This window comes from Elaeis guineensis, chromosome 4 (assembly GCF_000442705.2).
Source record: "Elaeis guineensis isolate ETL-2024a chromosome 4, EG11, whole genome shotgun sequence".
Classification (NCBI taxonomy): Eukaryota; Viridiplantae; Streptophyta; class Magnoliopsida; order Arecales; family Arecaceae; genus Elaeis; species Elaeis guineensis.
The window spans coordinates 14,774,659-14,788,122 of record NC_025996.2 but is presented as its reverse complement, the minus strand read 5'-3'; the positions used below and the strand labels follow the sequence as shown (position 1 = coordinate 14,788,122).

General features: G+C 41.1%; 1 long non-coding RNA gene across 1 annotated transcript; it reads right to left on the bottom strand.

The window, feature by feature from the left end:
• Window positions 1-11,478: 11,478 nt before the first annotated feature.
• LOC140857152 (uncharacterized) lies at window positions 11,479-13,198 on the bottom strand. Its single transcript, XR_012140653.1, has 2 exons — window positions 12,257-13,198; window positions 11,479-12,189 (listed from the first exon to the last, which is right to left on the bottom strand). It is a non-coding gene; the product is annotated as an uncharacterized lncRNA (long non-coding RNA).
• Window positions 13,199-13,464: the final 266 nt, after the last annotated feature.

The window sequence follows — 13,464 nt, the reverse complement described above, 5'->3', positions numbered from 1 at the left end:
GTATCATCAACGTTTCCATAGAGATGGTGATTTATCTTGTCTCAATTTTTTAGAGACTTAATGTTCTTAAGTCCCCAAGAAGATGTTTTCTTCCATTCCACCATTCAATTCATCCTCATCAGTAACTATGTATAGGAAAAAAACTGCATATAAATTATATAGCATCTACACAACCTCTTAATAATATTATATAAACAACTATCGGTAGTTTGATAATTGTGAGCAACAAGGGAGAGGAAAAATGAATAAGAGATCCAAGAGGATCACAAAACTCATTGTAGACCACTTTAGCTATCCTGAATAGGTTTGGCAAGAGTCTTAGAATAGGGTCTATCACATCGAGTATTCAATAGTAAGCTCCAAGTTTCGGACATCATAAATTTCTCATACAATACTCATTTCCGATATACTAAGCACCAAAGCATGACTTCGTCACACATATTCATAAATATCCACTTTTGGCATCTATATATTTCGAGGATATCTACATATATAATACCCTAAAACTTGGACTTTTGCACATTTAAGGCCAAAACCATCAAAATCATGTATAATCCATGCTACATTTGTATTTCCCAATCTTAAGCATTTTGAAGTTAGGACTTTGTCATCAAGCTCTCTAATGACAATTTGCATCCCCGTTCTCAAGTCCTCTCGATAATTGGATTATGCCACTAGAAACTTTCGATGGCAGGCCCTCGCCGTCAAAGCTTTGTGAAGACTTGCCACTAGATTTTCGAAATCAAAATTCCGTCTTATATTCTCTTGTTCTCTTCGGCAATGGCTGCTATTGTCGGATTCAAATTTTAACCTTGGGCACTCTTTTCAACATCCTCAATGGCTATCAAATAAATCGAAATTACATAACATTGTATTGCTTGGACGGCATCCTTTTGCTGTATGGTAGATCTAACGACAACATTTCGCCATCAAAGTCTCTCAATGGCAATTCTTCTTTTGGCTCAAAATCCAAATTTTTTGGACCATCTACAATATAGTGGAATGGCCAAACGATAGCTGGTGTTTCCAACGATTGATTTATTTTTCTAACGGTAAGATTCAACGTACTAATCTTTCTAATGTCATAGTTCTACCGTCACCTCCCTTCGGTCACATTATCTACGTGCGCCGGTATTTGATTTTGGAATAGTAGATGATTCTCCACTATAAATAGCCCTTACTCCTCCCTCAGCCAAGAGTCAAGATGGCCAGTCACTCATGTTCCCCTCCAATCTTAAGAATTGGAGGTCCTGAAGGAGTTAGGCTACAATAAGAGAAAAGGCGATCGTTCTGCATGCAGGTGCCCCAGGGCTAGTGTGGACATCCTTTAGATAACCTCTTTATCTCCATATTCTCTCCTTTCCTTATTCTTTGCAATTGTCATTCATCTCCCTAGATGCATTAGAACTAGTCATTAAAACCTAATTATTGCCTTTTCAATTAAGTGGTTTTTAATTAGCAAGAGAAGTATTTTATACTCCTCTTCCTCCCCCACCATCCCCCTCGCTCAATCCATGGTAGTGATAATGCTTTTTGCATGCATCATTCACCTTACTATGCTTCTATAGACTTATTCTGAAATATCCTTTTAACAGTCATCCCCATGAAGAACCTTAGATTGAGTATGCTCTGATTCAAGGAGAAAGAACCCATGATAAGCTCTTGCAATCTAAAGAAGGCATCTCGATGGCCAATGGCTGGACGATGATCACATGATTCTTGCAGCGGAGAAGGATCGGACATCAAAATCGAGTATTACATAAGTAGTAACTCTTCATCAAGAGCGGAAAGTGACGCACCACTAAAAGTAGAGAGTGATGCACCAGGTTATATAATAGTAAATAGAAACCTATTATAAGATTTCAGCCTCAAAAAATATATATTGGCCAAATTAATTTTTTTGTTCTGAGAAAGATTTAGACCAAGCATAATTTATAGTCCAAAAAAATAGAGGAAGTGATTGAAGACAAAATTGATGAGAAGTTGATCTAGCTGAGGGATAGCTTTTATATGATTATTTGTGCTAGTCCCAACTATTTTGAAAAAATAATAACCTTCTCTAACCAGCAGAGGAAATCGATCAAAGTTTTGTAGGGATAGACTTCACTCAATTAATATAAGAGAAAAACATAGAACTTTATTTTTGTAGCTCTTTTATTTTAAAGATACAAATTGGATAGGCTGAAAAAATTCGTTCTCTCCTTTTCGAGAGGAGGAGACCCGAAGAGAGCTAAAACATTGCAAATATGTACAACTAGAGGGGAAAAAAAAGATATTAATTGAAGTTTTTGCCTACCTAGTACAAAATATTTTCAACAACATCATCCCTCTTTGACATCTAATAAATGACATTCAATTGCAGAAAGGAAAACAAATTTATGATGAACACCATCAGCCTGATTTTTCAAACACAGCCTCAACAAATCAACGTTTTGGACGTCTCACACATGAGGCAGCTCTCCCCTGGAGTTCAGCATATATCTCCTATCAGATGTCCCATAACGACTAAGGGTTGGAAAGCTGACACAACCCAAGGGTCACAACTAGTCCTGTTTCCTTGTAGTTGGTCTCTTCGGCCTGTTCTTTTCCCCCATAAACTTGGACTGCCTCGGAGAGTTTGCTGAGCGAGTTTAGCCAAGAAAACGTTCATCATCACATCCAGGTCTTGGAGATTAACCTTGGCTTCTAAAATCAGGACAGAGTTAGAGAGTAGGGTCTATCCATTAGAGAATACAACTCAAATTTTACCCCCCCAAAAAAAATACAACTCTAGGAATTTTCTCACTGGGGTGTTAGGTTGCCTACACGGAACCCATCCAGCTAAGATAGGAACAAAGATAGCTAGTGCATCTAATCACTTTCTGGGGTGAGGGTTGCCAACATGAAATTTATTGGGGAAATTTTCGAATGGGCCATAATACGAAGAGATTGAAAGATATCCAGTCCATTAAGTCTGTACCAGTACATCTCAGCCATACAAGCCCTCGATAATAATTCGCTCGTCTAAGCCCGATAATTTCAATTAAAGGCTGTCCAACTCTTGGTCGGCCAACGCTTGGTCCGAGCTTTGGTTGGAGCGTGCCTCTCTTTTACTCTTGCTTGATTTGTCGGTAGTATGGAATCTCGACCATCGTCTTGCATCCGATTTTTAGTCGGCGAATGTGTAATGACAATCTTTGGTCGGCTAGTATTTTTAATCGATACCTCATCGAGTGGCTCTCAGTGCCAACCTTTGGTCGTCCATAATTTGGTATGGACTCCTATTCAGCCAACATACAGTTCCGACTCATCATCTGCCAATGCCGAGCCCTGATCGGCTTGAAAAGTTGGCTCCAATTAGGCCTGCAAATGGGTCGTGTCGGATCGGGTCTTGAGTGATCCCGACCCGATCCGATTTCTTGATCAGGTCTTGATATTGGACCCATACCCATCCCAATAAAAAATCGGATCGGGTCGAATCCATGGCCGAATTTATTGACCCATTGGATCATTCGGATCGGATCGGATCCATATATAATCCGGTCCCAATCCATGAAATGCGGGTCCGATTCGGATCTAATTCGGGTCGGATCGGATCACGGGTTTAAAAATCTACATAAAGTGAAATTAGTGGTCATGTCGATAGCAAAATAGCATGGCCATGTCTATCTTTCCATATAGATATTCTCTCCTCTCCTCCCATCCCACGTCTTCTCATTTCACCCATTGATAGTGGATATTGTATACCATCCCTAAAGCAATAGTAATGTACAACAGTAAACAATAATTGGATATTTTAATTATGAACAACTATTGGTATGTCCCCAGTTTACTTATGTTTGTGGAAGGACTTTTAGAGAAGTTCCGAGGTTAGCTGCAAGAATGGTATTTCTTGTGCAGTGCATTAATGATCTTGTGGCAGTATGACAGTATTAAAGATTTTAGTAAGAGATTTAAGAAAGAATTTGGATGAGTCACTTTTTTAACCCAAGCCCAAATTCTTATTTGGGTGAGCCATTCTAACTGAGTTCGGATCTTATATTTGATCGGTTCGGATCGATCGGATCGTATCGAGATCCAAAAATCCAAATCCCGGATCGAAGATAACGGATCAAATTCAAAAAATCCAGACCCGATTCGAAAGATGAACGGGTCAATTTTTGAACCCGACCCGGCTCCATGGGTCTTTTAAATGGATTCGGATCGGGTCGGGTCGGATCACAGATTAATTCGATCCGTTTGCAGCCTTAGTGCCAATCAGATAAAACTGTTAGGGAGTAGATAAGGCAACCATAATCTCCATCACGTGGAAATCTCTTGAACAATTGGTGTATTATGCAAAATCAGTCTCAAATCTTGCATAATCGCACCAGCCCGTCCGCCAACTATGACTTCGACCTCCATCTATAAAAGAGATAAAAAGAGGGACACCAGATACGCAATGTTTTTTAAGCCCCATGCTTCTTTATCTATTGGTTCTACTAACTGACTTGAGCATTAGAGGGTCTCCGTCGGAATACTTTTCGGTCCGAACATTTTGCAGGTATACCACCCGGAGGCTCTGCTTACACTTTCAACTCTAGCGAATCTGGCATCAACAAACTTTAGCATCAATAAATTGACACTAGATGAAGGATCCGATCCAAATCGGAGGAGCACAAGTTTAGGACAATATTACTATGCTATCAAAGAGAGCAGCAACTTCTCACCAAGTATGATCCCGCAATATAGGCACAGCAACCTCGCAGCAAGAGGAGAATCATGCCAACCAATCGGCCCTACCACCTCTGAAAGGAGTCTCGGTTCCCCTACCTACAGCAATCACAATGGAACAATTCAACTGCTTTTTCAATAGGTTCAAAATCTGACGGCGGTGGTCCAAACAATCCAGTTTGCTCCTGGCCACTTCTTGTGGGGCAGGCACCGTCGCCTGTGGCGCAGCAGTTCCTCCGCCACCTCCTGTGGCATGATTTGTACCAGATCCATCTCCAGTAGTCTTTCAGCCTGCGACACCGCTACCTGATGCCGAAACAGTTCCATCACCTCCACCAGAATAGTCTCGAATTTGGAAAGACATGCTGCTCACCAGCACCACCCCAGAAGCCTAGATCCAAGAAGACGATGCTCCCTTAGCCCCTATCGGGGCATGATTCAAATTTGGGCCATCGGTCTCCTCATCAATCAGCAACTCATGCCGCTCGGGATCCTGAAGTCGAGTGAAGTTTTCAAGAGTTGGATCAGCGGATTGAAGCAATCTGCAACCACACCCCTGCATCACCTGATAAGTTTGATGGTGCTCTATCTTTCAGCTTTGAAATAATGTAAGAACCACTCTCACAGTATTTTCAGATCCCTCAGTTGGAGATGTATGATGGGACCACTGACCCTACTGATTATCTGGGAAGCTTCAGGGCAAAAATGTTCCTTCAGAGGGCCTCGGATGCTATCTTTTATCGGCCTTCCCATCGACCCTTAAGGGAGTCGCTTGACATTGATATTCTGGTGTGAAGTCAGGATTGGTTCTCTCTTTCGGATAGCTGAGCCGATCCTTTTCTAATCATTTTGTTAGTAGCTGTCGGTAGCAAAAATGATCTGACTTCCTCCACACTATCAAGCAAAGGGAGGGAGAAACAATACATTCTTTTATTAACTGTTTCAACTTGGCTAAATTGAAAGTGTGCGACCTGGATCAGTCGGTCGCAATGTTAGCACTAATGAATGGGTTGTAAAAGAACAACCTCAAGAAGTCTCTAGTAAAAATATATTTCTGAGACTATGAGGTCCGAACAGAGAAGTATGTGCGAACGGAGGACGTGTTCGCACTAGAAGTTACTAACTCTTCCACGACAAGGGGGAGTCATAGCAAATCAGGAAAAATAAATTGCCAAGACAGAAGGAGAGGTCCAGACGATTTTCAAGGTCTCTGACTCATCGGCAAAGAAATGATTTCCCTCCCAAAAACCATCGGTCGAGGAGTCATCGATGGGGAGGATGGTGTGCCTCTCCACTAAGAAGATTCAATAACTACACTCCCTTGACGGAGCCAAGGAAAAATATGCTGATGCAAATCAGGGGGCAGATTTCAGAGACTACACCAATGTGGATCCATCTGGCTTAGAGAAATCTTAATAAATACTATCTGTATCACAAAGATCATGGTCATGACATGGAGGAGTGCTTATAGCTCCAAGACGAGATCGAGGAGCTCATCAGGTGTGGCCGCCTAGATCGTTTCATTCAGCACTGGAGAGAGCAGGAGAACTGACAAAGATCTCCACGGTCTCGAGAGCAACCACCACCACCGAGCTCCAAGGAGACCAGCCTCCAATCGGAATAATCAATACAATCACTGGAGGGTATCACAGGAGAGATTCTAGCAATGAAGGAAGGTCCACAAGGAGAAAGATAAAAGAGCTAATCACTTTTGCTGAAGAGAACACTCGAGGAATCTAATTTTTGCATCATGATGCGGTGGTTGTATCTATGAATATTGATAAGCATCTTATACAAATATTTTGGTTGATAATAAAAACTCGATAGATATTTTGTATTTTGATGCTTTTGAAAAAATTGGATTACTCCTAGTAGGCTTGGGAGAGTGGAGGCCCCATTGGTCAATTTCACTGGAGATGCAATCCCAGTGAAAGGTGTTATCACGCTGACCATAAAAGTGGATTAATACCCGCATCAGTCTACTATCCAAATTGATTTTCTTATCATCCGAGGACCCTTAGCCTATAATGCAATTCTTATATGTCCTGATCTGAACGCGATCGGTGCTACCGTGTCAACCTATTGCCCAAAAGTAAAGTTTCATACCACCCACGAGATTGGGGAGATCTGTGGAGATCAAAATCTGATGCGGCACTGTTATCACATTTCATTGCAAGGAGCTAAAACTGCGGAGACCTACCCTGTTGAGGGACTGAATATCCATGATGAGCTAGCAAATACTCGAGGTGAATCGATCGAGGACCTCATCCATATTTCTTTAGAAGACGGAAATAAAGAGCATACAGTCCGGATCGAATCAAATCAGGATCAGATAACTAAAGAGTAGCTAACTTTATTTTTGCAGAGGAATGCGAACATCTTCGGTGACTTCAAATTGGTGAAGAAGGCGAACGGCATGGATGGATCTGCATAGACTTCGATCTCCGGCATATCCATGGTCATGGTGAAGAAGGCGAACGGCAAATGACAGATCTGCATAGACTTTACCAATTTGAATAAGGCATGCCTAGCTATCCGCTATCGAGGATTGATCAGATGGTAGATACTACATCAAGCCACAAACTCCTCTCCTTCATGGACACTTTCTCCGACTATAATCAAATCCGGATGGCTCCTAAAAATGAGGAGAAAACTACTTTGGTTACTGATCAAGGACTTTTTTGTTACAGGATGATGCCCTTTGGTCTCAAAAATGTAGGTGCAACATATCAATGTCTCATAAATAAAATCTTTAAAGAACATATTGGGTGAAATATGGAGGTCTATGTGGACGATATGCTGATCAAGAGTAAATCAAAAAATTACATTGATGACTTAGCCAAGCTTTTGCTATCATGCGGAGGTACAACATGAAGCTGAACTCAACGAAATGCACCTTCGGAGTAACTTCCAGCAAGTTTCTCAACTTTATGATGTCAAGTCAGGGGATAGAGGCCAACTCTGAGAAAATTAAAGCTATTCAGGAGATGAGCCCACCAAAGACGATCAAAGATGTCCAGCATCTCACCGAAAGAGTTGCAGCTTTAAATTGATTTGTATTGAAGTCGGCCGAGTGCTATCTTCCCTTCTTTGAAGCCCTTAAACGATATAAAAATTTCACTAAAATGAAGAATGCCAAAAAGCATTTGCTGATCTTAAAGGCTACCTTGGTTCTCCCCTTCTCCTGGCCCGACCAGACCATGGCGAAGTATTGCTCTTGTACTTAGTAATTTCTCTAATGGCAATGAGCACAGTGTTGATCCAACAATAGAATAAAATTTAAAAGCCCATCTATTATGTTAGCCGAATCCTGAGGGGTGTGAAAATTTGGTACACTAAGTTAGAAAAGCTAGTATATGTTCTCCTTATTGCCACTCAAAAATTTCGACCCTACTTCCAAACTCACCCGTCACCCTTCTAATCGACCAGCCCATGAAGAATATCTTGCATCGACCGAAAACTTCTAGATGAATGGCAAAGTGAGCGATTGAGCTCTCTGAATTTGACATCCAGTTTCGACCTAGGCAATCAATTAAGGCTCAAGTGCTAGCTGATTTTCTGGTTGATGTACTATTCTAGAAGATAAACCGATTGGAGAGGAGGGGGAAGCACTTACAGAGCAAATCTCAAATTCTCCAGAAGATCCAGCTGGTGCGTGGAAGCTACATGTAGATGGGTCTTCCAATCAAGTCGGATCGGAGCAGGGCTTCTTCTTATAAGCCCCAAGCGGATCATAGCTGAGTATGCCTTACGATTCGAATTCCTCGCATTTAATAATGAAGCAGGTATGAAGCACTAGCTGCAGGACTCTGAATAGCTAAGAAACTGGGAGTGCAAGACTTGAAAGTATATAATGACTCCCAATTGATCGTCGGCCATATCAGAGGTGACTATGAAGCTCGGGAGGAAAACATGATAAAATATCTTCAAAAGGTGAAAGATATGATCCCGATGTTTTGAAGCTTTAGGGTCCAACAGATACCAAGGATGGAAAATGCATGGGCAACTTGCTGTCTAAGTTGGCCGCTTCCTTACCTTCTGACCTACCTAGAAGAGCTTACTTCGAGGTGGTGAAGAAACTTGTTATAGAGGATCTAGCAGAAGTGATGCAGGCAGATGATGAACCCTCATGAATCGATCCTCTTCTCCACTATTTGAAAGATGAATTTCTGCTGACTGATCGGAAGAAGATGCATAAGATTAAATATCGAGCATCTCGGTATGTCCTATATGAAGAAAAATTATATAAGAGATCCTTCTCTCTCTCTCTTTTGAAATGTTTACGACCATCGGAGGCGGACTATGCCTTGAGGAAGGTCCATGAAGGAATATGCAGAAGCCACATTGAAAAGAAAGTCTTTTCTTATAAACTTTTTTGGCAAGATTATTATTGGCCAACAATACAAAGAGATGTCGAGGAGCTAGTTAAGCGATGTGATAAATGCCAAAAGAACTCTAACATACAGCATCTACCTCTGTGCCAATCACCCTTATATGTGCATCCTGGCCTTTTGCACAATGGGGGATGGATATCCTCGGCCCGTTTTCTCCAGCTTCTGAGCAGTAAAAATTTTTCTTGATTGCTGTGGACTATTTCACGAAGTAGATGGAAACTGAAGCCCTTGCTAAAATCACAGAAGTGAGAGTGAAGGATTTCATCTGGAGGTCGATAATTTGCCTATTTGGCTTGCCTCGAGTATTGATAACAGACAATGGACGATAATTCTCAAGTGCCAAGTTTGTAGAATTTTGTGAAGATCATGAAATCTCCACCACCTGACATTTGTGGTGTATCCTCAAGCAAATGGAGAAGCCGAAGTCACTAATCGAACTCTTCTGTAGGGCATAAAAAGGTGACTAGATAAGATCAAGGGCTCTTGGGCCGAGAAACTTCACCACATGCTCTGGACCTATCAAACAATGCCCAGAACTCTCATGGGTGAGACACCCTTTAGTCTCGCCTTCGGTACTGAAGCAGTAATATCGATGGAAGTTGGGGTTCTATGAGCAAGGATTGAGAACTTTGATAAACAGACCAACTTGGAAAGGTAACGTGCAGACTTAGATTTGCTGGAGGAGGTCTGAGAAATAGCTTAAATCAGAATGGCAGTCTACCAATACAAAATGGTCCGCTACTTCAATTCTTGAGTTTGAAACAAAATTTTAGAATCGGTGATTTAGTCCTACGTCGAGCAAAAGTCTCCCGACCAAAAGAACGAGGTAAACTATCTCCAAATTGGGAGAAACCATACTGAGTGCTTGAGATCATCAAATCAGAGATTTGTCGATTGACAAAACTCGATGGAACTTTGCTACCACGATCTTGGAATTCAGAGAATCTCCATGTGTACTATTAGTAATGTAATTTTTCTAATAAATATTTTTTTTTAAATATATTGTTTGTTGTTCTATGATTTATAAAGCATAGAATGCCTTTGATTAGCAATATGTGAAATGCCTTTGATCGGCAATGCGTGGAATGTATTTGATCGACAATGCATGGAATGCCTTTGATCGACAATGCATAGAATGCGATCTTAACTTGTTTATCTACGATAATATATATATATATATATATATATATATATATATATATATATATATATATATATATATATATATATATATATATAAGCAGAGCACATAAGTGAAAGAGTTATTATTTCATTCCATTGAAATATTTACAAAGATCCGACCAGCTCTACAGGCGATCTTACAAAAAAAAGAGAGAAAGAAGAGAAGGAAAAAGCCTCCCAAATAATTTTTCAGAGTTCTAATATAACGCCTCTTTATTCGGATCAAGTTTCGCAGCCTCAGTAGGATCTAACTCAGTGGACTTGGTTTCATCGATATCAGAATGCCCTGTGTTATCAAAATCCTTGTCATGACGTACTCTGCGAGGGATTATGAACTCAAACAATTTGTAATTGTCTTCTCGCTTCTCACTCAGTTGCATTAAGGCATCATCCAAGTTCGCTTTCAGATTAGGTAAATCGGAGAGATCAAGATATGGATACAGCATCCGAATAGCATTCTGACAGAAACTGTAGCCGGTATAGCATTCATTGACAAATGTGACGTGGATCATCAACCATGAACTGAGTATTGATGACCCACTTGCTCGAAAAGCTCTCTTCATTCCTCGTTGGAGCTCTTCACCTACAAACGATAGGTTTTCCGACCTCTCTTCCCTCGTCAGAGTAGCCACTGGGACGTTCCGTTCTTGCATGACCTCGGTAACAGCGATAACCTTTTTATCATTCAATGCCTACTACAGGTTGAAAATTTTTTCCTTAGCATTATGCAGTTCACCTTGAAGTTGCAGTGTGTGCGCAGACATCGCCCATCCAGATTTTCTACTGGTAATCAGCGATTCCAAAGCAAGTATTTTCTTTTGGGCAAAGTCAAGCCAATGGTGATATAAAATTAATTTTGCAGCTAAACCCCAGTCTCTTTCTCCACTGAGTTGGACACTTTTTTTTATCTCTTCGATCAGTCGCACTTTCTCAGTGCTATGCACCACAACCCCTCGTTGAACTTCTCACTGAAGCCTGGCAATCTCCTTTTCAGCCTCCTCAAATTCTTCCATGCCTTCAGCAATTTTTTGTCTTGATTGACGGTCTTTTTCTTGAAGAATTTGAGTTTCTTTTTCAAACTATTAATGTGAGCCTCGATCTTCACTGCCATCACCAACGGAAGGGGCTTGGCTGGCAAAAGGGCAGCTGCTACGGGTTCGACACCACAGACATCATCCACCAACTACACAACCAATTAAAAAATCATATGTTCAAAAATCATTATTTCATTCTACTAAAAAGCTTCTTACATGGGTATAAAAAAAAGAGAAAAAAATATAAGTGTTTAGTCCATGACATTCTCTTGGGGATCAACGATATCCGAAGGAGGCTTAAAAGGACTGACATCAGTACTAGAAGAGGAAGGGACGACAACAAGAACCGGCTTGATAGCATTATTCTTGTCGGGAGCAAGGACCTTGAGGGCCAAAGTTTTTTTGTCCTCTTCCTCCTCGTAATCTAAAAAAGCAAGATCTATGTCCAGATGCTCTTCCTCGATTAGTTTTCAGTAGTCGATCCACCCCTCCTTGTGAGGCCCATGATAAATTTTTCTGCTGAATGCCACATGACTGTCACAATACTCCTGCAATGTCTTGAAGGCTCCAACTACTTGAGCCTTCTCCTCGACAAAGGCGGATGATGCCTTGTACTCTACAGCATAGCGCTTGGCCTCCCAAACGTGCTCTTCAACTTTTTTTTCAATTTCTTTCTCCCTCTTCTGCGCAAGAGTGAGATTGGCTTCCGCCTTCTTAAGAGTCTCCTGAAGGTGCTTGATGTCAGTTTCAAATTTTTTCACCTTCATCCAGGTGGCCAGAGCATCCTCTTCGGCCTTTGTTTCTGCTTCTCGTGCCTTCCTTTAGGCCTCCCATGCCCCTGCTTTCCTGACTGAATGATCCGCTAAGTTGACAAAGACATGAAGCAGCTGCACCCAAACAAGTTAAGTAAAGAAAATAAAATGAAGAAAGAAAAGTGAATAGTTAGAGTAATACCTGATGTCCAACTGTCAGTGACAACCTCTTGAGGCTAGAGGCACCCATCTTCCTAATTTTTCCAATTCCGTCAGGATTATGGAGTTTTCAATTAATTCTTAAACTGCTTTCCAATCTTGAAAAAATAAGCCCTTCAAAATGTCATCGAGAGGAACTTCCTCCTCATCAGCTAAGTTCTTGGAAGTCCTTGCTTGGGTTGGGATATTGGAAGGCCGGGGCTGTTCGATACGCTCTTCCCAAAAATTGACAGTCAAAGTTGGAGCTGGAGCGGATGTTGCCAATACCACTCTGATCTCAATAGAAAGGGCTTGGTCGGTCGAGACAGACTGTTTGCTAAACTCGACAGCTTTCAACTTCTTTTTCTTCTCAGCTCCAGCAGCCTGAGTTTTTCTCTTCTGGGGGAGAGTGGCCTTCAAGTTAATCTTTTATTGAAGGTTCTATATTTGCAACCATTCAACAGACATCGGATTAGAAAGAAACAAGAAGAAAAAAAGTTGAAAAGTATAAACGACTCCACTCACTCCTAGACTCATTTAGACAGAGCCCTATCAAGAAGAGGGATTCGTGGATAGGAGTTCTTCCAGACGAGGAGCTTTGTATTCTTGGAGGTCCCTGAGCCCCTTCTTCTCCTCGGCACTCAGTTTTACGGCCTTTACAGATGAAGCTTTAGGTTGACCACACTCAGGAAGACCCCAATCATCTATATAAGAGTAGGAGATGAAGAGAATCATTTCTTCCACCCATGAATGGATGAAGAGCATCGGTAATCAGAGGGGCAACACTCCTCTGTGATGAGACATACCACTAGTTGACGTATGGATGTCTCTTTAGAATGAAAAGTGTTCAAAAAAGAGGGATAGAAGGTCAGACTCCTATCCGAGAACAGAGGACAAGAAAATCTACTATAATCTAAAAGAATTTGGAGAAACTGTGAAAAAAGGGATCCCATAAAACCTAAAAAGTTGAAGAATGAAAGAAGAAATGAGAAATCTAAGATCGCCCAAAAAGCTTTATCATATACTGCTAGTCAGCCAGGAGGAAGACTATGGACATGAGCGTCGGCATCAGAAAGTTCAAGATAGAATTCTTTCAGAATAGAATACTGAGTCGGATCAAGATCAAATCATCCAAATTTAGCACAGATTGAATCTCACCAGGCCCAACCAAAGGATTAGTCTTGGATTTAGGATTTTTTGGGTCTTTCATTC